This window comes from Papaver somniferum, chromosome 7 (genome assembly GCF_003573695.1).
Source record: "Papaver somniferum cultivar HN1 chromosome 7, ASM357369v1, whole genome shotgun sequence".
NCBI lineage: Eukaryota > Viridiplantae > Streptophyta > Magnoliopsida > Ranunculales > Papaveraceae > Papaver > Papaver somniferum.
The window spans coordinates 214,911,698-214,937,601 of NC_039364.1; the positions used below are offsets into that span (position 1 = coordinate 214,911,698).

Below are 25,904 nucleotides of genomic sequence, written 5' to 3' on the forward strand. Positions count from 1 at the left end.
TTGAGATAAGGGATTTTTGATATTATTTATGGACGGCCGGTTTTTGTCCTATTAGGTGACGCCCCTCTAATAAAATGTGACGCCCGAATAATAGCCTTCCTTTTTATTTTTGAGGAGGATGAAGATGAGATACTACTATGACTTGCAGTTGCTTTGACGACATTAGTACATATGGACATTCTACAAATACATTTTATATAATACATCTCAAAAAAAAAAAAAAAAAACATGAAACAGAATATTAGTTAGTACTTTGACCAGGTATATAAAGTATATTCACTACCCTTTTAAGATTTTATCAACCCTGATGTTATCCTTAGCGGATAGGAACTTCATACAAATAGGTGGCTTAACACCTGCTAAAGCAAGAATCGAACTTGGCAAAGTCCATATCCCATCTCCGCATATCAAACCAGAGGCAAGGACCAAATGCATCAGCTTTGGGCTTATTTACCTTCTCCCACACAAACAAAATCAAGCTCCCAAGGCACATATCAATCACGAAGTACGACGACCACTTCTTTCCAACGGAGTCTCTAATTGCATTAATAAATATTACTGCGGCAAAAAATCCATAGCACAGCTTTAAGCAGTTCTTGGGTAAACTTGAGAAGCCTTCGACTCCTAATATTGCCATGTTACGGTATACAAGAGCATATGGGGCTGGATATTCTGACCCTGGTATCCCTAGATCGTCGAAAGCTTTGACGAAGAGCCAAAATACACAAGGAGATATTATACACCCCATTGCAGTTCCAATAACTTGGCTCACAAACATAGACCTACAAAAGAAAGCATTTCTTCGTTAAATTTAATTTGGGAATCGGCTGATATGAATCAGTAAATTCTTGTTGGCTAATCTAAAATACAAATTTCATCTAGAAATTCATGGATTGGTAAAACGCCATTTAACCTTCAGTTTCGAAGCAAACTTCTAGGATCTGCTTTTTAAGGGAGCGTCAAATGCGTAATGCATATTTCAGGATTCGTCATATGCTAAAGGTAAAAAGGTTGCAGATTCCTCTACTTATATGACATAATAATATAGAATACCTTGGTGATGCTAATGTCATGTAGCCGGTTTTAAAATCCTGCATCAGATCGGAAGCAGTGGAGACGATATTCATCATGACACCACAGGCTGCAAGACCAGCAAGGACCCCACCGTGAGAAGCCCCAGCCCAAGCGCCAATGGTGAAGATGGCCAATTTTCCATAAGTGGATGCAAGTGACCAATCAGTGAGACCACATCCATAGGCATTGCAGAAAGCTAGAACTGGCGCAAAGATATAGATGACCAATACATAGTACCATTTGAGTTGGTGAAAAATGTACGGTAGAGTGATCATGGAGACAACAGCAATGCTGATGTATCCCAGGACAGCCAGCCATGTAGGAATTTGGTCTTTGAGGAAGAGTTCAGTCCTACGCTGGTCATCATAAGAGATAGATTTATTGGCTGTATCTGGTTGGTCAGCGACAGGAAGTACATCTCTGCTTCGTAGTTGATGAAGTAAGCCGAGAACTGTTCGGTTTAGAACTTTTACGAAATTGTAGAGACCGTCACCAAGGATCATGGCTATGGCAATGAAGATCTATTATTAGCAGCATACAAGCAAATGTTAGTTCAAATGGGGAAAAAAAAAAACCTGCCAAGTTATCTACTGATACCAAACTCAGGATCCACAACCAAAGGTTATTTAGTAATTTAGCCAGCCGTAGCAAAAAGGTTGAAATCCCAGATGGAAATTACCTAGGGTCTTTTTTTTGGCCAGGATTGCATCTACAATTGATTGGTATATTATATTATGGTTATGCATCCTTGCCACCAATCACACTTAAATAACTTTTAGCAAAATTGTTTGGTAATATTTTTTTAATGTGAAATTAATAAGAAGGCGTCATAAATGAAAATAAAAAATAAAAATTTACCCTGTAGCCTTGGATCCCATGGAGGCTGTTAGGCGAGAGCTCTGCAGGGTACCAGTCTCCCTTCCTATTTTCTATAAGAGGCCACATAATTCCCCATGACAAATCATTCCAACCCCGACATAAGTAGCCGAGAAATCAAAGTAGAACCTGTTTCAATAATGTAAGTCAGGATCTAGCTCTACTTTGTACTTTTACACTCTATCTAGAAGTTTATATGCACCTGTTCTCTAAGGCTTTGAGACCAAACGTAGGGAAGTTTATAAATCCACAACCGTCTACAGAAGTGAAAAACCATTGGAAGAAACCCCACAAGAAGCTAAACGAGAAAAACTTCCCCAACGCTTCACTTGTTTCCTAAAAACAGAATTTCAAAAGGTGAAAAAATTCAAGAGGTTAAAAGTTTACGTAAACTAATTCAATGAGACAGAGTGAAACTATTTTTTTTCCAAACTGACATACATGGATCTTATTGTAATCAAGGTTGGCATGATTTATTGGGTTTGATACATATAGTGAAATTTGGTTTATGAAAAAAGTCTTACTTGGCTAGTTTGGCACCCTGTGGTGTGTGAAAGCTGTTGATATGATGAGCTGTGGCAGTTCCACTTGGGTAGATTAGCTTAAAGTCTATCACCATAATCTGCATAAAAAAAAACATACCAGTAGCTACTTAGAAATCACCAAAGAAAACATGCATCACTCAAGTAAAGGAAATTAAAAAGAAATGAGATTGTTCTTCATTTTCCTAAATGTAATTATTTTTTATTTTTTTACCTTACGGAGAGGCACGACGGAGAAGAGTCCAAGAAAACTAACGACGAAGAGAAATCCAATCATCCATCCTAAAGATGGGTTCTTAATGTTCTGTGCACTATTCTCTTCTGTTGATTGTTTGGCAATAACTTCACTCATACCAAAACCACCTATTAATTTTTACAAAAAGGAAAATTCAAAAACCGTAATCCATAATCACAAATCAATAAACGAAGTTATTAATTGAAGGAACAAAAAAACACATAAAAACATGTAATGCACCTTAGAGTGAAGACTCTGAAAACCATATCTAAGACATTACTTGATTGCATGAGAAACATAAAAGATCAGATCCCATGTCTTTGAATTGCATATCTATATTGTGTAACAACATAATTTGACTTCTTCATTGGAAGGAATATCAAATGACTCGGGGGGCCTAACCAGCAAGGTGCTAAAATCTAGTTATATAACTCAAATCAAAGTCCAACCCAGGAAAAGAAGCTATAAATGAGTCACCTATGAAACAACATAACTATATCCGAATAACCTTATGGCTTCTGGGATGATTTGCGCCTTCAAGATTAAGTTCACCCCAACCTTGAAAACCAACAAGATGTAAGACGTCGTTACTTTTGCTGACTTGCATCTGAAATCTGACTTGTTAACTTTTTTATTTGGAATGTCTATCTTGGGCTCAAGTCAGATGAAAATCTAATGCAAGAGTCTTCGAGTTAAATAAAAAATATATCTGACTCAGTATACACCCATCTAGCTTAACAAAAATGACATATTACAAATGATGATTTAGACGAGTAAAACAATGTGTCAAACTTGGACATTTCATCTATAGGGTGTCTTCAAGTAAAATTTATCCATACTCAGATGCCCAAGTCATGACGCGTTTGCTAAGTCAAGTCAGGCAATTTTTTTACCTGATTCAGTGACCTTTAAGTCAGACATTTTATTTAACTCAAACCCAAGTCAAAAAAAAAAAAAAACAAACAAACAAACTATAATTCGACTAGTTAGCAAATAAAACTGTCCACCAATGACTAATTAGCATTTAAAGCTCATTCAAATTCTTGATCTTGATCCAACTTGTCAATCTACGTTTGACTTGATCATCTGTTTCGATTATAATCAGGTAATAAATTATGTATGCTTATTCTGTGGGAGGCAGATTTGGTTTAAAGTCTTCAATTAAGTTGAAGCAACTCTTAGGTTGTGTGACGTCATCTAAGGAAATCAATTGCGCGGAGTCCTACTGGTATTTAAGAGGCGTAAGGAGCGCGACTGTACATGAATCAGTGAGAGACTGAGTTCGGGCTCAACTACATTCCAGACGGAAGCTAATTGGTAGTAGGATAGTGTACGTAGCGGCTTAATACAGTTTGGTTTTCAATCTGGACTAGTCCAGGGGTTTTTCTGCATTTGCAGTTTCCACGTTAACAAAAATTTTGGTGTCTGTGTTATTTCTTTTTCCGCATTATATTATTTATCTTTATAATTTAAATATCACAGGTTGTGCATTGATCAATCAGAGTAGATATATGTCCGACCTAGTTTGTTGGATACGACTTGATTGATCCTTGGATATTGGTGTTTGGTACCGTCCAAGAACTCTCTTTGTGATTAGGTTCATGGATTCAATTATGTAAAGGTTCTAATCGCAAGAGAGATAGAGATATAACTCTAGACACTTTCCTTGATTGAGTTTTAACTCTCGGAGTTGTGTTGAGTTTCTCCATATAGATTGCCTATGAAAAAGTTGGTGTGTATTTTAGCACCCCCAGTGTTTTCAAATTTATTGTTCAAAAGTTGTTTTTTTTTTCAAGTTGATCATTTGGAGATTGATCAAGCAATGATATTTCATATATGGCGTTGAGAATGTTTCAAATTGTTTAAGGAGAGTTTTCAGAACTTCTGAGATTATGGATACAAGGTAGGTACGCGTACCCTAGACATCTGAGTTCCAGAACAAGGGAGGTACGCATACCCAGTACGGGTACCCAAAGATTCTGAATTCGTTAATGGGGGAGGGTGGTACACATACCCAGTACGCGTACCCCAAGGTTCTGAGCTCGTGAGCGCATAAGGGTACACATACCCAATACGTGTACCCTAGCAATCTGAATTCACGAACTGGTCCCTAGGTATGCGTACCCCTACACATACCTACATAGTACGAATTAAGCAGATGCTCATAAACTATTTTCGGAAATATGTTTGTCATTGCTACAACTCTCATAAACACTTCTAAGATAACTTTGATCACTAAATCATTTTTTTTGGTAAATCATGGTTTAAGTCTTGAGTGTTAATGATCATGATTATGCTTATAAGTTCATAAGGCATATTTGTGAAGAACTATTGTTGTACACGGTTCCAGTACCCTGGACCATGGTGTATATTCTTCTTAGCTTAAATTTAAAGTTACCTATAGTCTTGAAAGTTTATAAATAGAGAGACTCAAACAAATGAAAACTTCAATCTTATGTTTCCCAGTTTCTTGCTAGAGTCATCCTCTATTAATCTAGGTTTCCTCTAAGAAACATTATTAGGTTTACGATTTAAAGACTTCACTTATGGATTCCTGAAGCCAGGTGCGACTATCTGTTAGAGCACTGCTCGGTCAAGCTCGCAAGCGTTGTTATCTCAATCTTGTTTGTCAAGTTTAGTTGCCAAAACTATAAGTCTTGATTTCTAGTCTACTTATAGCTATGTCTCGGATTAGGATAGAATGTGTAGTTGAGCTTTAGACTTTACGGCGTTCATCGATTGAAGACGAAGAACTACTAAGGGAGCTTGTGGAACTTCATCAACAAAAGATATGTGGAGACTTGAACTCATCTATCACTCATAAGTCTATTTATATTCCATCTCCTATTGATCAAAAATCGTATAGCTATATAAACTTTATATTACTCATATTTGATATTTCGAGCTGCATTTAACTCGCTTACATATTTCTCGAAATATGTGTTGGTAAGCTTTCGGTTTAACCAAGTTTTAGATGGGAAAAAACGATTTGCTGGTTTTTAAGGAATTGAGGAGACGACCGTACGGAGGAGACTCCTCGAACCGAGCGAAATGTTAAACCTCACACAGATGCACCGCTGCAAAGGGGGTGCTTTAGATTCGATAGATCAATTTGTAGTACTCCGGCCTAAATTAAGACAATGACCGTTCCAGAGTAAATTCGGTTGCAAGAAAGGATGGGTTGATCTGTAGGAGGGAAGCTGAGAAATGAGTGGAATCAATGGTAATCAAAGATTGTGGGTATGTGAATTCTGAATACGATAAGATCTGAGTGATTGAAATTGTTCAATTGAGAGTAGTTGCTAAATTGATGAGTTGATGATCTCGTGTTGTCAGTTTGACGTGAGATTGATGATACTGATGATGCCGATTATTCAATCATGATTTAGAGACTTATTTATATTGCTGGAATTTTAGATACCATGATTCCATGAAGTGTGACAGTTGATGGAATCAAGGAGTGGGGAGGTGGAGATCGTTTTTGAAACCAGTTGCTCAACGTGTGGAGACTTGGTCGATTTTCCACCCACTACCTCGTGAATTCCTTCAACTGATTGCATGACTTGCTCACACTCCATCGTGTGTTTGAACACACGTGCCGTAGACCGCCAGACCAAAACCCTAAGTGATATCCCCCAAGTGACACGATTGACGTCTCGTGGTTTGTTAGTCAATTGATGACTTCGTGGTTTGATGGGACGATGAGTCCATGTAGTTGTTGAGTTGAACATGTCATGATACAGAGGTATAGTTATTATGATGAAGTGAGCAAGTATTGCTCATTCGATGGATCATTGAATATTGATTTTTGAACCAATATCCCTTGGTTTGAGCAAATATTTATCATCTGAGCAAGTGTTGCTCATGTGATGAATTGTTGAATATTTGATCGTCTGAGCATGTGTTGCTCATTTGATGGATTATTGGCAGCGCACCAAAAATATTAATTAGAATACTGGTCGTTGAACCGAGCATAATTAATAAAATTAATGACCATGAGGTCGTTGTAAAATTATTAAGGTTGGAATCTGGAATGATGATCCTTGGATTCAGAAACCCTAATTTGATCAATTGATGATCAATTCATGGTTCGTCAGAATTTCAACCATGGGACGAAGGAGGGAGCGACTACATGGGACCGTGGATCAACCATGTAGTGTCCATATGCTCGCGTGAGCAAATACGAAGAACTCCTGAAGAGTTGACGATTTTTTGGTGGAAGAATGATTAAATGCTGGCTTAATCATTTATTCAAAATGCTCGTCTGAGCCTTAGGCGAGAAAACCTAATTAATTATGACGAGGCGAGGGACCGACCATGGAGTCATGAAACCGGCCCTGGGTTGTCGCGTGACCGCCTGACGATCACTTCATGAAAATCCAAAGTGTTTGGAAGAGTTTTGGACCTAATACGAGCAATTGTGCAAATTAGGTCAAAACTGTGAAAATTGATGGGACCGGATTCCGTGAGCCAAAGAGCCAATCTTGGTCGGTCAAGATAACGTGCTCGTGTCCCCAAGGAATCCGCGTCTCAGTCCTGAGAATTTTGATATTTTCTGGTGTGCAATTGAGCATCCATTCGAGAAAATATGCCAAAATTAGGGTTTCGACGAAACTGAGGAAAACACCATGAGATGATGAAAAATAATTATAAAATAAGGAATAAGGAGGCGTGGGACCGCCGTGGTCAAGGCATGGTCGACCGGTCGTGACCACGGTCCCGTGGTGCCTTTTCCTTAATTTTATAATATTTTGATGATTTTATGAAAAATTCATGAATTTTGAGAAATTTGATGAATTTAGGGAGTTTCCATGAATTGAAGGAGTTTTCATGAGTTCAGGGAAGCAAAAAATATTAAAATAATAAAAACAAGGGCGTGTGGGACCGTGGAGGCGCGGCCGGACGGATAGGGGCCGTTCCCACGAGTTTCCCTAATTTTTTAATATTTTTAGGTATTTTGATGATTTGGGGGAATTTTTCCTAATTTGAGAGAAATACCATAAAATCAAGGAATTTGATGAATTCAAGGAAAAATAGGATAAATTATAATAAAATAACAAAGCAAGGGCGTGTGGGACCGGCTAGGGCATGGCCGTCCGGCTAGTGGCCTGGTCCCACAAGTTTTTCATAATTTTATTTTATTTATTATTATATGATGATTTGTGCAAAATACCATGAAATCAAGGAGTTTTTTCATGAAATTAGAGAAATAATAATAATAAAACCCAAGGCATGGCCGGTTGGCCAATGGTCACGCCCCACACTCCTTTCCTTAATTTTATATTATTTTTGATGGATTTATGGAAGTACCATGAAACCGAGGAGTTTCCTGAGACAAAGGAGATTTGATAAAATGAGAGAATTTTCATCAAATCATGGAAAATAATAAAAATGTATTAAAAATATAAACTGGCGTGGAACTGACCACGGCACGGTCGGTAGGTCGTGTGTCCGTGTTCCCAGCACCTTGGTCAATATTTTTAATTATTTATTATTTTCTTCCCTATTTTGCATAGGCTCATCGTTTCGTTGTATTTTGAAATACTCGTTCGTGCGGTGATTGTTAGTGTATCGTCGTTGAATACACTTTCACCATTTGAATCGGGGCTTACTTAGAGGTAGCTCAGACGCCCGGTTGTTGATTATTTATTACTAATTGTGGAATTGAGTGGAGAATAATTCACAAAACTGAGTAATAAGATGTTTATTATTAATTCATAGGATCAGCTGAGGATTCGATTACGAATTCAGAATAATAAAGTGAGCATTACCATTCCATGGGATCGTAGATTCGACCATAGAATCGGAGTAATTAAGATTTATCTATTACCATTTATGAGACCAGTTGTGGATTCGATCATGAAATCGGAGTAATGAGATAATATAGTTATTGCTATTCTATGAGATCAAGCCGTGGATTCGATCATAGAATCAGAACAATTGTTTATTGCCATTCCGTGGGACCAGTCGCAGATTCGACCATGGAATAGGAGCAATTGTTATTGCCATTCCATGGGACCAGTCGTGGATTCAACCATGGAATAGGAGCAATTGTTATTGCCATTCCATGGGACCAGTCGTGGATTCGACCATGGAATAGGAGCAATTGTAATTGCCATTCCATGGGATCAGTCGTGGATTCAACCATGGAATATGAGCAATTGTAATTAGGAATAATTAACTTTGTGGCTCTATCCTAGCAGAGCAAGCTGTCTAGGAGCATTAATTATCCCGATATGAGCTTGTCGGTAAGTCATATCCTTTATATAGTCAGGGTAAACTCGTTGTTTGTTCCTGAAGACGTTATCGCTCTATACTAGCAGAGCAAGCTGTCTAGGAGCCGTCCATCTCGTGATACTATATAGAAATAATCACCGAAAGTATTCAGTATTCATGAGATATGCCGTTGTCCAGTCGTGAGACTACATATCTACATGTACTCTGAGAGAAAGTACTCTCCTTTGAGAATTCGATGAGAGACCCGTGTCTCGATACTCACATCTGATTGCTGAATCAGAGCTTCGTATAATTATGAGTTTACGATTTTAGCTTTTGTCGAAAATCCACCATCTACATTAAGTCCCCTGCTTACTGAGGAAAGTTGTGTTCCTCAATCAACATTAAATGGTGATTTTCCGGCCATAAATAATAATACCAGTAATTGAACTTAGTCGTAAGTTGAGACATTACCAGATTTAGAGAGCATGATCAAACCACGACTTGATGAAGGCTTCAATATCATGATTGGAGCGTCGTTTGATGAGGATAAATTGGTGTTGAACCGCTGGTTTGGACGACGAGTCCGTGGTCGGTTAGGATTCGCGGGTCGGGCCCAATAAGGAAATCCTTGTTTTATGAATAGACGCTCGTTCGTTCGTTCGTTAGTTTAAGGAACAAACAAAATAGAACTGAGTCTAATGATATAAAATTCGTCTATGAGATTTCATGAAAACCGGAATTTTATATTTTAAATATGTGAGATTTCACAAAGTGGAATAAACTCTCGTTTCAAAGGTGGATGCTCGTACGAGAGAAAAGTTTTTTTTTTGAAAAGACGTGCGTCTGTTAATAAATTTTTTGTCTATGAGCTTTCATGAAAATTTTTATTTTCGATATGAGCGTTCATAAATTTTTGAAAATATACTCTCGCTTCAAAGACAGATGCTCGCGCGAAGGAGAAAAAGTATGTAGATATATTTTTCAAATTTACATGGGTTTCACGTTAAATATTTACATATTTTGTAAAATCATGTTTTGATTTTGAACAACTGTTGAAAGTAGAAAATTATACATGGTGAAATAATGTATGTGAGTTTTCACAACTGTAGAATGGACGTCTGTCCAATTTTCGAAAAACCAGTGGATGTTCACTCAGTAAAAACTTTACGTGGGTTGTCCACGGTTTCATGAAAATCAATTTATGATTTTTGAGCAATTGCTGGAAGCAAGCAATTGTATACATGATGAAATAATGTATGTATGAGTTTGGCGATATTATAGTGTATGCACACATGTAGAAAACCAGCGAATGTTCATATGAAACGTTACGTGAATTATTCATAGTTTCATGAAAAGTCAGGTGCTGGTTTTAAATAATGAATTTTGCTCATCTTGGCAAGTTTGAAGAGGCGAGCAAGTTTTTCGAAGGTTTTACGTTATTATCACTAAGTTTCGTGAAACGTAAATAGGTAAGAGTGGAGGATTACCATTTTTGTAGACGCTGTTGTGAGCACCTTTAATCCATGATTCATTATTCTGTGGAATCCTGCGTTTTGTATGAACGATGTGCTCTGAGTGGTGAGAGATCCTTCATACTGAGTTGTATTCCTAGTTATTTCGTTAGCTTTACCATAGGATGGTCGTGTAATGAGATCCCAGATCAATATAGACTCAATGGTAATGGAGGAAAATCTACGGGAGCAGAGAGCCCAGAAGTAAGGACTATAGGGTGTTAGCAAATAACGTGCAGTCCCCAACCGCTCCTTGTGTCATGACTTTACCCGTGTAATTAGGATCATGAGATCAAGGTTTGTTACTTATTTTCAGACTTTTGCTCCATCGATTGATGGTCTTCAACTTGTTCCCGGGTAAACAATTCATGAATCCAGCATTGATGAAGAAGTCGATGTAAGTACCCTTTTTCGTGCACGTGATCGTGGCATCTCCTTGAATGACATAATAATAATTGTTGTTGACGAACCCAGGAAGAAATCATGGTATATAAGCATTATGTTGATGAAGCGTGCTCTTCTTTGGGATATGAGAATATGGAGAGTTCCCAAAATCCCGAACCGAATGAAGCTAATGGAGTTGCCAACGGAGATTCCAACATTGCCGAACCCTCAAATGGTTTAGAGACTCCCCTAGTAAGTATATCCCCTGTGACCTCTTCATAGAAGTATGAAATTGCTGATTTGTGAGTGAATGAATGAAAACCCATGTGAATACACGAGTAATTTTGCCGAAATACGTCACCAGGAAATTTCAGACTTCAGCCTTTAGTAAAAACGCTGTAGAATCTTCATTTGGGGTCGTATTTTCGACATCTGCATATGTATCCTCAAGCCCAGAAAATTTCCAAGCTTTAGCAGAGAAGATTTTTGAGTTTAGAGCCTGTTTAGGATCCGAAATCGACGAAACAGTAAACTTCCAGGAAACCTTCAGAAAATTTACAGCTGGCATGGGGTCCAATTTTTTGGCCACAACTCTTCACTCGTTTCTCCAATTGTTGTGAATTTTGGATATGTTGTAGAGGACATCCATACGAAGAAAATGGTATATTACCCATACCTAGATTCTTCACCAATTGCTCCCAGCTCGTCGGTTTGTACAGGACAGCATAAAATTATTTCAGACGGGCTTGTTGTAAAAGACTCATGTTGCGTCTTTAGATCATTCGCTTGTGTCTTGAACGGTTGGTGAAGGATTGATTCCATTGATTCAAATGAGATCAGGACTCCTTGATTGGCACATGAGCATGGGTACCACCTTGTTTCTGTCAGTCGTAGAAACATTACTTCTGAAACCCTGGTCATGGGAGCATAACTGAGGTTGCTCTCAAGAGGGGATGATGTAATGACCATGGTTTCATGTCCCAGTGGTAGCATTCCTTTTATGATGAATGATTAGCACTGGAGAGCCCGGTACCACGAGTGTTGGGTTGTGAAATTGATCGTCATGATCGGTGGACCGACAGTCCCCAGTATATTGTTGAATCTCCCTCTTTCGTTTTCCCTTCTTCTGTCAAGACCTAGATAGAGGACCCGGGTAGAAAAATCGATGTAAAAACCTAGGTGGTCGAAGTTGGAGGTACCTTGATGAAGGACTTAGCGAAAAGACCTGGTGGACACCGATCGGCTGTGGAAGTTATGAATCCCGTCCACGAATCTCTGGTTGCGCGTTGTATGCTTTGGAAGCTGTAGAAACCTCATACGACGTCGGAATTCGATGCTTGACCCCAACTTTTGAAGATAAGAGATTGATTTATCACATGAGAAAAGAATCATTCAATTTGGAGTTGTATAAGTCATCCAACGAGGCGTGCACATTTGTAATTTGTAATCCCGTACGGATTTTTCAGATCTCGTAGACCTGACAGTAAAGGCCATATCTTTTAGCTCGTATGTCCGATTGATGCGCCCTTTTGGTATGTTGTAGAAGAGACATAGGCGAACATCTTTTGTTGAGGAAGTATTGTCCCATTCCTCACTCATTGGTACGTTTTTGTAAACCCATGGGCTGAAGTATGTTGTACTTTATATGTAGAACATCTTGTAGAAGACTTTGGCTTGTGACCGTCCACCATGCAAGCTTTCGGAAGATGCTCATGATAACGTGTTTTCACGTCTAGATACCTTGATATGAATCATTAGTGCTTGGAGAATCCCGCTTCATGTGTAACACTTCAGAGAACGGTTAGTTGATGAAGACATGTCATGAGGATGTTTCTCTCGTTGTTGATGCTGAGATCACGATTGAGTTTTCTCCATATATTCTTATTGCTGAGACCATGGAAGGATTTCCACCATATATCCTTGTTGATGTCGATGCTATGGTTAGAGCTGCTCCAGAGATCGAAAAAGACTGGAACCATGATTATTCGTTGCTCCTCCATTCAGCGAGCATTTATATTGACGAACTAGTTAGTGAGTTGAGAATACGGTATACTGGGAGTTCAACCTGAGTGCTCTTGAAAGAATGACTGTAACGTGAAGCGGCTTTGTAAGTAAATCCACATTGTTGTGGAAGATAGCGGCATAAATCTCCATTCTGGATCGGTGAAGGGAAGAAGTTCCTCAGTCATGGAGGGTTTTGTGATGTAGAGAAGTCCCCGTTGATGAAGTTTCGCGGAATCACCTCAGGTTGTCCAATGTATGTTGAAGGAGTTAATGCCATCCATGTATGAATGATGTTGCATCTGCTTCAGAAGTATTATCATGGGATAATGAAGACTTATCGATTGTAGTTTAGTAATACTTTGATCGTGCTGGTGTTGACTCAGTGTAGAGATATTTGTGTTGAAGCCAGAGGCGCCATTATCGAAGGTGTACTCTTTGATTGGGAGTATAATTTGAAGGCTTCTTAGATGCTTGATTGTTGAAGCATCATATCCCTTAAGCATCAAATGTCTTAGATTTGATCATCTCGGCCCTGAGTATCTTATGTTGATGCAGCATTCTTCTCGTTGCGGTAGTAAGATTCAACACTTGTGCAACCATCAGAGTTTTCTGATTTTGTGGCACACATGGACGCTCCTGCAAAGCTATGGAGAGATTCCCAAAGTATTCTTTTCCATGCTTGGAAATCATCTCGGTAATGAATGTTCGGTGCTCGATTTGGAGAGGCTACCATTCACAACGTATTGCAGAGTTTCTAGCAGAATTGAGTCCCCATGCTAGGATAGCATGTGAAGAAATAAATGACGTAGACACGGGAGGAATGAGACTTGCCTGAGTGTGAAACCTCTTGATGAATGTCTATGCATATTTTGCAGGTTCTTGCTTCAATCTCGTCAAAATTCAAAATTCCTCCAAGTGCTCTGATGATGGTATGTCCGTAAAATCTTCTGGATCAGAAATTTCTTCGTTGGAGAGATGTGTAACCAGAGGCGCTTTGTAGGTACCCATTTCATCATGGATCCATGTTTTTCTGAAGGACATGTCATGTCCTGGATCTTCCTGGTTATGTGAAACATGGTTTCTACCCAGTTTGGATTTATGTTCATTTTGAGAGTGATGTAGCCAGAAGTATTTCTGAGCGCTCCTTCAAGGTCTCTGATTGAGATGGAGCATGAGTACCTTCATGTGTGATGCATGTGGATCCGATGGTTTTCAGTGGAACGTTGTTGATGGCGGTGTCAGCATCGATCAACGTTCTTCCAAATTCGTTTCTTCTGAGATTGATTGTGGTAAGCGGTCCCCAGTCGTACATATCTTGGTCTGTGGCTGAAGACTCAAGAAATATTTCCGGAATGGACTTCTTGACACGATTTGGTTCAGTACTGTGAACATGTCTCTCCTTTGTGCCTTCAACGGATAGAGCAATCCACATTCGACCAAGGATTGAACTTCCTCTTTAACATGTTGTTCAGAGAGTCGAGGTATTGATTGGGAGAGGATCTGTGTACTCCTTCAGTCCCCAGTTGAATCTTGTGTAGATCAACCTTCTCTTTGAAGATGTGCTTCAAAATATTGCAGTTACTTGTTGGATGATTGATGAATCCATGAAGATGACAGTACCTGGGGTTCTCCATCTTGCTTCAGTTGGCTCTGTTTGATGAACATCAAGTTGATTGTATCATCTTGCACCCAGACTTCCGGTAACTCGATCACTTCAGGGAGGTTTGAGTCTGTCCGATCATTTCCCGTTTGTTGATGCTAGGTCGAGGTTTGTGCATCTTGGTTATCCTTCCTTTGTGCTTTTGAAGGAGCTGAGGTATGCTTGCACGGCGGTTCGACTTTTCGTTTGCTCCTGATAGGGCTGGAAACAACACTATATTTATCTAACTGCAAGTGCACAGTGTCTAAAGCAACACAGGGCAAGCACAGGTCAGTTCCACAGGGACTTGGAGGGATATTTGCTAATTTTTTCTAAGCTTGCTTGTTAACTGGTCTTTCTAAGGGGCAGTGATGATGAAACAGTGAGAAAAGATGATTTTGTGGTGTTATGAACACCACTGATCGGTGAGGAGTGAGCAGTAGCAAGGGGGAAATAATGAGATCAAATGGAAACAGCAGCAAATGTAAACAGGGAGATTGAGTAAATGATGAGAAGAGTACTAGGGCCTTTGATTCCACCACTAACTTACACTACTTGTTCTGCTCCTAACACTAACCTTGTCCTTATAACTGATAATAAGAGGGATGTCAATCCTCTGCATATCTAAGGTCAATTTGAGATGGATGATTCAATCACAACTAAGGTAATTCTCCTAAGTATTAACTGTCTTTTCAAGGCACAGCTAATCAAAAGGTTCATATATGCTGTTAAACATGAGTTGCAGTTCTACAACACAGAATAATTCTAACTACAATGGATGCATTACATACACTGTGAAAGTTAAGTGTTGAAGTCCTAAGACTAAATTTCATCCTAAACAATTAAGCATAACAAGGTTATTGTCAAAAACATGAACAACAAATAGCAAATTAGGACTTCATCTCAACCCTAGCAAGAGGAATTAGAACATTAAAACAGAAATTGAAAATCAAACAGAGAATTAAAATGGCATTGAAATTGAAGTTCAAACAGAAATTAAACTACATAGAACCACTAATTGGTGGTAACTCGGCTAACCCAAGCACACTCATAACAGTCTACATCATCTTCTATTTATAGTTTTACATGAAATCCCTAATTTCTAAACCCTAATTTGAAAGAACCCTAATTTTGAAAATCGAGAATTCACTCACTGATTATCTGAATTTGTCTCCTCTGCTCTCTTGCTCGTCCTTCCTTTCCTCTTCTGCTACGAACCCATGCCTTCTTGGTCTTCTCTGCGCTCCTAGTTAACCCTAGCTTCTCACTTCCTAATTCATAGCATCCAGGAATGATGCTAGGAATGAGAGAGAGGGAAACTAGGGAGATGGGTTTTTGTCGGGTGGTTGTGGTGGTGGAACTCGAGGGATGGGAGATGGTGGCAGTGAACATCGGGGTCTGGTGGTGGAAGGATATGGTGGTGAAGGAGTTGCAGGTAATGGCAGAGTTTTCTCTGCAGACGGTGAGGGAGAAGATGGATTCGATAGAATTGGAGAAGGGTGCGTTTGTTTTGCGGGTATAGGTGTTAGGTGTTGTAGTGTTGAGCGGTTGTAGCAAATTCGATGTCCAGCGAAGATGATACATTGGATGATCACATCTGGATTGAATCGAACGGCTAAGATGGAACAAGCTTGCAGCGACCATTGGATGCGTGATACAACAATTCTGACGGCTTAGATTGGAGTTAGGTACTCTGATGTTTTACAGGAGCTTCAAGATTTGATGCTCGGTGATGAGGCGAACGTTGGATGATGTGACGGATCCAATCTGACGGCTCTCATGGAAATGGGTATGGATATTGGAAATGGATTTGGGTAAGGGTTTTGGGCCTTGTGTATGCCAAGCCCATATCTTCTTTAAGGACAATTATTCCTCTTCATGCCCACTTCTAGTTGATCCGACTCTTGCAAACATCATTCTTCGCTGCCTTTCTGCGGGAGTCTTTGCCGTTTCTTTGCTCTTTTCGCTCCGTGAGTTAACCAGGCTTTATTTAGTACCTAAAAATGCAAAATTAATTAAGAAAAATATTTATTCTTGAAAACAACAAAAACACAGAATATGGGATAAAATGGAGCGTTAGTGCACAAATGATGAGTTAAATGCCAATAAAAAGGTGCAAATATATACAATATTTGGCACTCATCAGCTCCCTTCTGCAACAGCGTTTGTGGAAGGCTGGAGGTTGTACTGCTTGTTGATCAGATGTCTGCTACCTCGAGCGCGGTTCTTCAGCCTTTGTAGCTTTTGTTTTTTCCAGTAAAGCGGGTGCAGTAGTCGCCGATCTCTTCGCCTCTTCATGAAGCTCGTAGATTTTCCAACAAATCTCTGTAAACCGGGATCATGTTGTTGATACAGAAGTCTACCAGTTGTTTCTCTGTGACGCTTGGATCATGACAGTCCAGGGCCTGGGCTCTGAATCTTTTCACATAATCATTGGGATGTTCATCGCTCCTTTGAAGCATCCTTCCTATATCATAGAGAGTGACTTGCTCTGACACGAAGAAGTATTTTCTGTGGAAAGCATTAATCATCTCTCCCCAATCGGTGATACTTCCCGGTGCGTTGTACCAGGTGTATGCTCTGCCTCAGAGACTTCGAAAATTCCTTCAGACGGACGACATGGTTGTGCTCGTGTTCACCCGAAACCGAGAAATGTGTTTTTGAGTATTGTACGTTCTATCATAAAGAATGAATGTTCGAGCGATATAACCTTTTGGGAGAGGAATCTTCCATATGACAGCGGGATATGAAGGTTGACGAAGATGGACAGATGATGTCTTGTCTTTTCCTCGATGTTCAAAAGAGTGCTCCAGGTCTTCACGAGTGATTGAGGAAACTTGCAGGTTCCATTGCTGGAGAGTTATTTGCAGCTTTGCGGGATTCTTCATCATGTACAACATGGATTGGAGAGATTTCAGGATCAGCAGTTGAAGATGTTTCTTTAACTTTTCCTTTCTCGCGCTGAGGCTGAGTTCGTTCAGACGCAAGCTTTTCTGTGAGAGTTTTGGGATAAGTACACAACTCTTTTTGTGCTGCAGCCACGTCAATCTGAACTTTCATGAGATCAACAATGGCAGGCTAATTTCCTCTGGTTTCTTCAGGAGATCAACGAAGAGTAGATTGTTGATGGCGCAAGTGCTGTCACTTGCAGGGGTGATCACTGGAGCACCAGTGCTTGGAGCAGTAGTAGTAGCAGGTTGCGTCGGAGGAGTGGCATTAGCGGTACCACTAGAGCTTGAGATATTAGGATCGGGTTTGAACCCGGATTGGTAGACCTAAGACCGTCCATTCTTGTGAGAATTGAGATTGCAACCGAGAGAATGATCTGCCACTGTGGTCGCCAATCTGTAGATGGGGAAAAACGATTTGCTGGTATTTAAGGAATTGAGGAGACGACTGTACGGAGGAGACTCCTCGAACCGAGCGAAATGTTAAACCTCACACAGATGCACCGCTGCAAAGGGGGTGCTTTAGATTCGAGAGATCAATCTGTAGTACTCCGGCCTAAATTAAGATAATGACCGTTCCAGAGTAAATTCGGTCGCAAGAGAGGATGGGTTGATCTGTAGGAGGGAATCTGAAAAATGCGTGGAATCAATGGTAATCAAAGATTGTGGGTATGTGAATTCTGAATACGATAATCTCTGAGTGATTGAAATTGCTCAATTGAGCGTAGTTGCTCAATTGATGAGTTGATGATCTCGTGTTGTCAGTTTGACGTGAGATTGATGATACTGATGATGCCGATTATTCAATCATGATTCAGAGACTTGTTTATATTGCTGGAATTTTAGATACCATGATTCCATGAAGTGTGACAGTTGATGGAATCAAGGAGTGGGGAAGTGGAGATCGTGTTTGAAACCAGTTGCTCAACGTATGGAGACTTGGTCGATTTTCCACCCACTACCTCGTGAATTCCTTCAACTGATTGCACGACTTTCTCACATTTCATCGTGTGTTTGAACACACGTGTCGTAGACCGCCAGACCAAAACCCTAAGTGATATCCCCCCAAGTGACACGATTAACGTCTCGTGGTTTGTTAGTCAATTGATGACTTCGTGGTTTGATGGGACGATGAGTCCATGTAGTTGTTGAGTTGAACATGATGTTCTGAAACTCATGAGTTGAACATGTCATGAGACAGAGGTATAGTTCTTACGATGAAGTGAGCAAGTATTGCTCATTCGATGGATCGTTGAATATTGATTGTTGAACCAATATCCCTTGGTTTGAGCAAATATTTATCATCTGAGCAAGTGTTGCTCATGTGATGAATTGTTGAATATTTGATCGTCTGAGCATGTGTTGCTCATTTGATGGATTATTGGCAGCGCACCAAAAATATTAGTTAGAATATTGGTCGTTGAACCGAGCATAATTAATAAAATTAATGACCATGAGGTCGTCGTAAAATTATTAAGGTTGGAATCTGGAATGATGATCCTTGGATTCAGAAACCCTAATTTGATCAAATTGATGATTAATTCATGGTTCGTCAGAATTTCAACCATGGGACGAAGGAGGGAGCGACTACATGGGACCGTGGATCAATCATGTAGTGTTCATATGCTCGCGTGAGCAAATACGAAGAACTCCTGAAGAGTTGACGATTTGTTGGTGGAAGAATGATTAAATGCTGGCTTAATCATTTATTCAAAATGCTCGTCTGAGCCTTAGACGAGAAAACCTAATTAATTATGACGAGGCGAGGGACCGACCATGGAGTCATGAAACCGGCCCTGGGTTTTCACGTGACCGCCTGACGATCACTTCATGAAAATCCAAAGTGTTTGGAAGAGTTTTGGACCTAATACGAGCAATTGTGCAAATTAGGTCAAAACTGTGAAAATTGATGGGACCGGCTTCCGTGATCCGAAGAACCAATCTTGGTCGGTCAAGACAGCGTGCTCATGTCCCCAAGGCATCCGCGTCTCAGTCCTGAGAATTTTTATATTTTCTGGCGTGTAATTGAGCATCCATTCGAGAAAATATGACAAAATTAGGGTTTCGACGAAACTGAGGAAAACACCATGAGATGATGACAAATAATTATAAAATAAGGAATGAGGAGGCGTGGGACCATCGTGGTCAAGGCATGGTCGACCGGTCGTGACCACGGTCCCGTGGTGCCTTTTCCTTAATTTTATAATATTTGGATGATTTTATGAAAAATTCATGAATTTTGAGAAATTTGATGAATTTAGGGAGTTTCCATGAATTGAAGGAGTTTTCATAAGTTCAGAGAAGCAAAAAATATTAAAATAATAAAAACAAGGGCGTGTGGGACCGTGGAGGCGCGGCTGGCCGGCTAGGGGCCGGTCCTACTAATTTCCCTAATTTTTTAATATTTTTAGGTATTTTGATGATTTGAGGGAATTTTTCCTAATTTGAGAGAAATACCATAAAATCAAGGAATTTGATGAATTCAAGGAAAAATAGGATAAATAATAATAAAATAATAAAGCAAAGGCCGTGTGGGACCGGCTAAGGCATGGCCGTCCGGCTAGTGGCCCATTTCCACAAGTTTTTCATAATTTTATTTTATTTATTATTATATGATGATTTGTGCAAAATACCATGAAATCAAGGAGTTTTTTCATGAAATTAGAGAAATAATAATAATAAAAAAAATAATAAGGAACCGTGGGGTGTGGGGCCGGTTGGGACCAAGGCATGGCCAGTTGGCCAATGGTCACGCCCCACACTCCTTTCCTTAATTTTATATTATTTTTATGGATTTATGGAAGTACCATGAAAATGAGGAGTTTCCTCGAGACGAAGGAGATTTGATAAAATGAGAGAATTTTCATCAAATCATGGAAATAATAAAAATGTATTAAAAATATAAACTGGCGTGGAACTGACCACGGCACGGTCGGTAGGTCGTGTGTCCGTGTTCCCAGCACCTTGGTCAATATTTTTAATTATTTATTATTTTCTTCCCTATTTTGCATAGGCTCATCGTTTCGTTGTATTTTGAAATACTCGTTCGTGCGGTGACTGTTAGTGTATCGTCGTTGAATACACTTTCACCATTTGAATCGGGGCTTACTTAGAGGTAGCTCAGACGCCCGGTTGTTGATTATTTATTACTAATTGTGGAATTCAGTGGAGAATAATTCACAAAACTGAGTAATAAGATGTTTATTATTAATATATAGGATCAGCTGAGGATTCGACTACGAATTCATAATAATAAAGTGCGCATTACCATTCCATGGGATCGTAGATTCGACCATAGAATCGGAGTAATTAAGATTTATCTATTACCATTTATGAGACCAGTTGTGGATTCGATCATGAAATCGGAGTAATGAGATAATATAGTTATTGCTATTCTATGAGATCAAGCCGTGGATTCGATCATAGAATCAGAACAATTGTTTATTGCCATTCCGTGGGACCAGTCGCAGATTCGACCATGGAATAGGAGCAATTGTTATTGCCATTCCATGGGACCATTCGTGGATTCGACCATGGAATAGGAGAAATTGTTATTGCCATTCCATGGGACCAGTCGTGGATTCGACCATGGAATAGGAGCAATTGTAATTGCCATTCCATGGGATCAGTCGTGGATTCGACCATGGAATATGAGCAATTGTAATTAGGAATAATTAACTTTGTGGCTCTATCCTAGCAGAGCAAGCTGTCTATGAGCATTAATTATCCTGATATGATCTTGTCGGTAAGTCATATCCTTTATATAGTCAGGGTAAACTCGTTGTTTGTTCCTGAAGACGTTATCGCTCTATACTAGCAGAGCAAGCTGTCTAGGAGCCGTCCATCTCGTGATACTTTATAGAAATAATCACCGAAAGTATTCAGTATTCATGAGATATGTCGTTGTCCAGTCGTGAGACTACATATCTACATGTACTCTGAGAGAAAGTACTCTCCGTTGAGAATTCAATGAGAGACCAGTGTCTCGATACTCACGTCTGATTGCTGAATCAGAGCTTCGTATAATTATGAGTTTACGATTTTAGCCTTTGTTGAAAATCCACCATCTACACAAGTTCATCTTTTATTCTTGATGAAAGTCAAAAGATGATCATGTGAAAATCGCCTGGTAACATCTTACATGATTTGGGTAAGATAGTTATTTGATGTAGACTCAGAATGCTTCGTATTGATCTATTGATCACATGAAAATTGATTTGAAGCTAATAATTTGTGTGAGACATCGATTCCCGTCTTCCAAGAATGTTTCACTGATTAACATGGAGTTTAGGACGATCAATCATTGATTGGATATAGCAAAGTATGCATACTTGTATGCTAACTGTTGCAAGTTATTCCAAGTTCGGGAACCATAATATGCATACCCGTATGCGTACTAGTTTAATAGTTGAAGTCCGTGAACTTAGTATGCATACCCGTATGCGTACCGGATTAACATTTCAAGTCCGGGAATTCAACTGAGTTTGGTCATGTACGACAGTATGCGTACCCGTTCGCATACTGGCGAACCCATACCAAGTCCGGCTACTTAGGTATGTGTACCCGTTTGCATACTTTAGTGGGTTAACTTCTAAAATCGGTTTGTTCATGAACAAACACATTTATATAATAAGGAATGCAATCTTTTGAAAACCATGGCTATAATGTTCATGAATTGATTCGAGTGAATCAAAATCGATTTTGCTTCAGTTGTGTCTTGTATACTTCTATGAGATTATAAACAATTGAACAACTCTAGAACTAGTTTCATTTGAGTCATTTGAACTAGTTGTGATTAAGATGAACAAGGTTGATATGAAAGTGCTCATATGGATGACCTCGGTTAACTATTATTGAGCCAACTAAGTGTACACGTTTAGGTAAAGTTACCCATATCTAAATGAAGTCACATTTCATTTATGTATAACAAGTTAAGTTCGACTAACGGTTGAAAGATATTAGATTGAATCTAATCAGGTTTTCATCTAACGGTGAATATCGAATGCTTTGTTACCAAGGTAGCGTTGATTGCAAACCCTTATTTGAAGACTATATAAGGGAGAACTCTAGCAACTGGGAAACCTAATCCGCACACATCTGTGTGATACTAGTTACGACTAGAGTCGATTCTCCTTTAACCTAGGTTTTTCCTAAAACCATTATAGGTTAACGACTGAAAGACTTCATTGTAATTCTGAAACCAAACAGAATTATTTTCTCCGTAGTTGTGTGTTCTGATGTTATTTTGTTCTGTCGTATTGAATACTATCTACTCTAAGATTTTCTCGAGATTTAATCTCCGATAGGTAAGATAAAAAGTAGTCAGAAACATCTTCATCTCATCGTTTGTGATTCCACAATATCTTGTTTCACTACCATATGATTAAGATTATTGGGAGGTGATTGATATTACTAGGTTGTTCTTCGGGAATATAAGTCCGGCGTATCAATTGGTTCATATTCACCTTGATTTATCAAAAGAAGAAACAAAAAATCGTAGGTATTTCTATGGGAGACAGATTTATCTATTCAATGGGCTTTTATGTGTGAGACATATTTGTTTATCAAGTCTTCGACTTTGGGTCGTAGCAACTCTTAGTTGTGGGTGAGATCGGCTAAGGGAATCAAGTGCACAGAATCTAACGTGGTTCAAGAGGCATAAGGAACGCAACTGTACCTTAATCAGTGTTAGATTGGTTAGGATCAACTATATTCAAGTCCGAAGTTAACTTGTAGTAGGCTAGAGTCTGTAGCGGCTTAATACAGTGTGGTGGTCAAATGTAGACTAGGTCCCGGGGTTATTCTACATTTGCGTTTTCCTCGTTAACAAAATTTCTGGTGTTTGTGTTATTTCTTTTTAACATTATATTTTTATATAATTGAAATATCACAGGTTGTGCGTATTTCAATCAATTGGTGAATCCAACCTTTGGTTGTTGATTGAAATTAATTGACGCTTGGATATTGGTCTTTGGTACCATCCAAGTTATTTCTCATATTAATCCGTCTCGCAGATTTCTATATGTTTGATTGCATATTGATTTGAGAAATTGAGATATGACTCTTGGATCTATTTTCCTTGATTGAGTCTGACTATCTAGTTGATTCTCTTGGAAATATATTGGAGTTAATCCATACATATTGCCAAAACGAAATATTGGATGTGGTTGTTATACCCCAACTTTTTCAATCGGTATTAGAGCATTCAAACACGTTTAAGACCTCATAAGTCTGTGTTTGTAGCAATCTGACTCTGTGGATAGAAACATTATCTCTATAAGCGTACCACCAGTCTTCGATGGCTCGAATTATCTATGGTGGAAAATTGCTATGCGTGCCTTTCTTCAAGCGCGTGATCTTTAATCATGGGTTCATGTAGTTAATGGCTATGATCCTCCGGTTTTTGCAGAAGGCGATGTAACTATTCCGAAGGATATTGGTGCTTATGATCCTGTCGAGGTTCTTGCTGCAAAGAAAAATTTTGATGGAATAAATGCTATCATCCATGCCATTACCCCAGATATTCAGCACTATGTGACTACATGCATTAAGTCTAAAGAATCCAAGGATATCTTAGAAACTGTATTCGAAGGAAATTCCTCTGAGAAATAATTTAGGCTTCAAAACCTAAATTCTGATTGGGAAAACCTTCACATGGCCGATGAAGATTCTTTTGATGAGTTTAATCACAAAGTGTTTAAAATTTTTAATGCATCTTTTGCATTGGGTAAGACTATTCCTGAAAAGGACATTGTGATGAAATTTCTCAGATCGTTGCCAGTCAAATACGATTCTAAGAAGCATGCCATCATTCAAGGAAATAACCTTAATACTTTAACCATAAATGCTGTTGTTGGGAAGTTAAATATCTTTGATCGTGAGCATACATCCAAATCTGGAAAGGATATTGCTTTCAAAGCACAAAAGAACACTAAATTACTTGACAAAAGTAAAAGTGCTGGGAACTTTGTTATTGATCCTATTGAGACTGATTCATCAGATGAATATCTCGACAACTCAGTTTTACTGATCACAAGACAGTTTAGGGATCTTCTTTTAAAGAGAAGTAAACGGTTCATCGGAGATAAACCCAGGCCATCAATCAAACCTCATGCTCCTCCTAAAAACAGGGACACCGTCGATACTGATGATGAGGATATGCCACAGTGCTTCAAGTGTAAAGGTTTTGGTCGTTTTGCTAATGAGTGTCGAAATCGTAGAAAATACACTTGGAACAAAGGTCTTGCTGCAACTCTTAATGAGATGTCTGATCAGTATGATTCAGATGAAGATGAAAAGTCAAGTGTTGCACTCCTTGGTGAAAAAATTGATTTTGATAATTGTAGCAATACGTACATCAATCTTGATATTCTTCATGGAGAAACTTCGTCAACCACTATTGAGGATAAAATGGATTTTTCCCTGTCTGCTGAAAATTCTATTTCACGTGTTTCATGTGCCTCAATTTCTTTAGCAGCATGCTCAGCTATGGTTTCTGAACCTTCCTCCACATTGACATGTTCTTATTGTGCTTTTACGGGTCATGAACTCTCTAAGTGTTACAAGAACAACATAAAATAAGATATGTCAATAAACTTCAACGGAGAGAAAATCGATTAGCGAACAAGCTCAAGCTTGTTCAGAAGTCTAATTCATCTGAGGTAAGTAAAAAACTCAATTCCTCTCCGAAAAAGTTAATTTCTAAAGAATTAATTAGACCTCTCCAGAAAAGAACAAGGTCTAAAAATTCTGTGAAAAGGGTATTATGAATTCCATATGAGGAGTGTACGGTGGACAAAATATTTTTCACCCCAACATAGCTTAATTGTGTTGAAAGTGCGTCTTATCTCATGTGCCTGACTTCAAAGAGACAAGAGTTTGCAAACTTCAGGCTTTAGGAAAAGAAATGCTTTCTTTTTTCTTGGCTATTGTTTTCTGAAATTCTCTTGATCTTTTCATAAATAGGTATTAAAAAGAATTTACTTTTTCATTTAAATAGAGTTAAAATCGACAATTCTACCTCCTTTAGTGTTATGAATTGGTCGTACGTGAATCCTACTATGTTTATAGATTCTGTAACCCAACATTCCTTTTTCCTTCCTTGAAAAACTCTTTTTATCACAAGATTGCTTGTTGAGCTTTATTTGTGTATTTGTTTCACAATTCCATACTTGTATGGAGACTCCAAGCATCATGTCTTATGATGGAAAATATGTTAATATGATTTTTAAGCCATCAATCATGAAGGAAAAAGATAAGTCTCCTTCCTCCACAACTTTGAAGAGAAAAAGGAAGAATATGAAGAAACCAAGGGTTATCCCCTCTAATCTCCAGAAGTTTTCTGGTGTTATTGAAGAGTTGAAGAAAAACCCCGGGACCTAGACCAGATTGAATACACATTGTATTAAGCCGCTACAAACACTAGCCTACTCCAAGCTAACTTCGGACTGGATTATAGTGGAACCCCAATCA

General features: G+C 38.9%; 1 pseudogene; it reads right to left on the bottom strand.

The window, feature by feature from the left end:
- Nucleotides 1–279: 279 nt before the first annotated feature.
- LOC113295921 lies at nt 280–2,844 on the bottom strand (annotated as a pseudogene).
- Between the last annotated feature and the right edge of the window lie 23,060 nt (nt 2,845–25,904).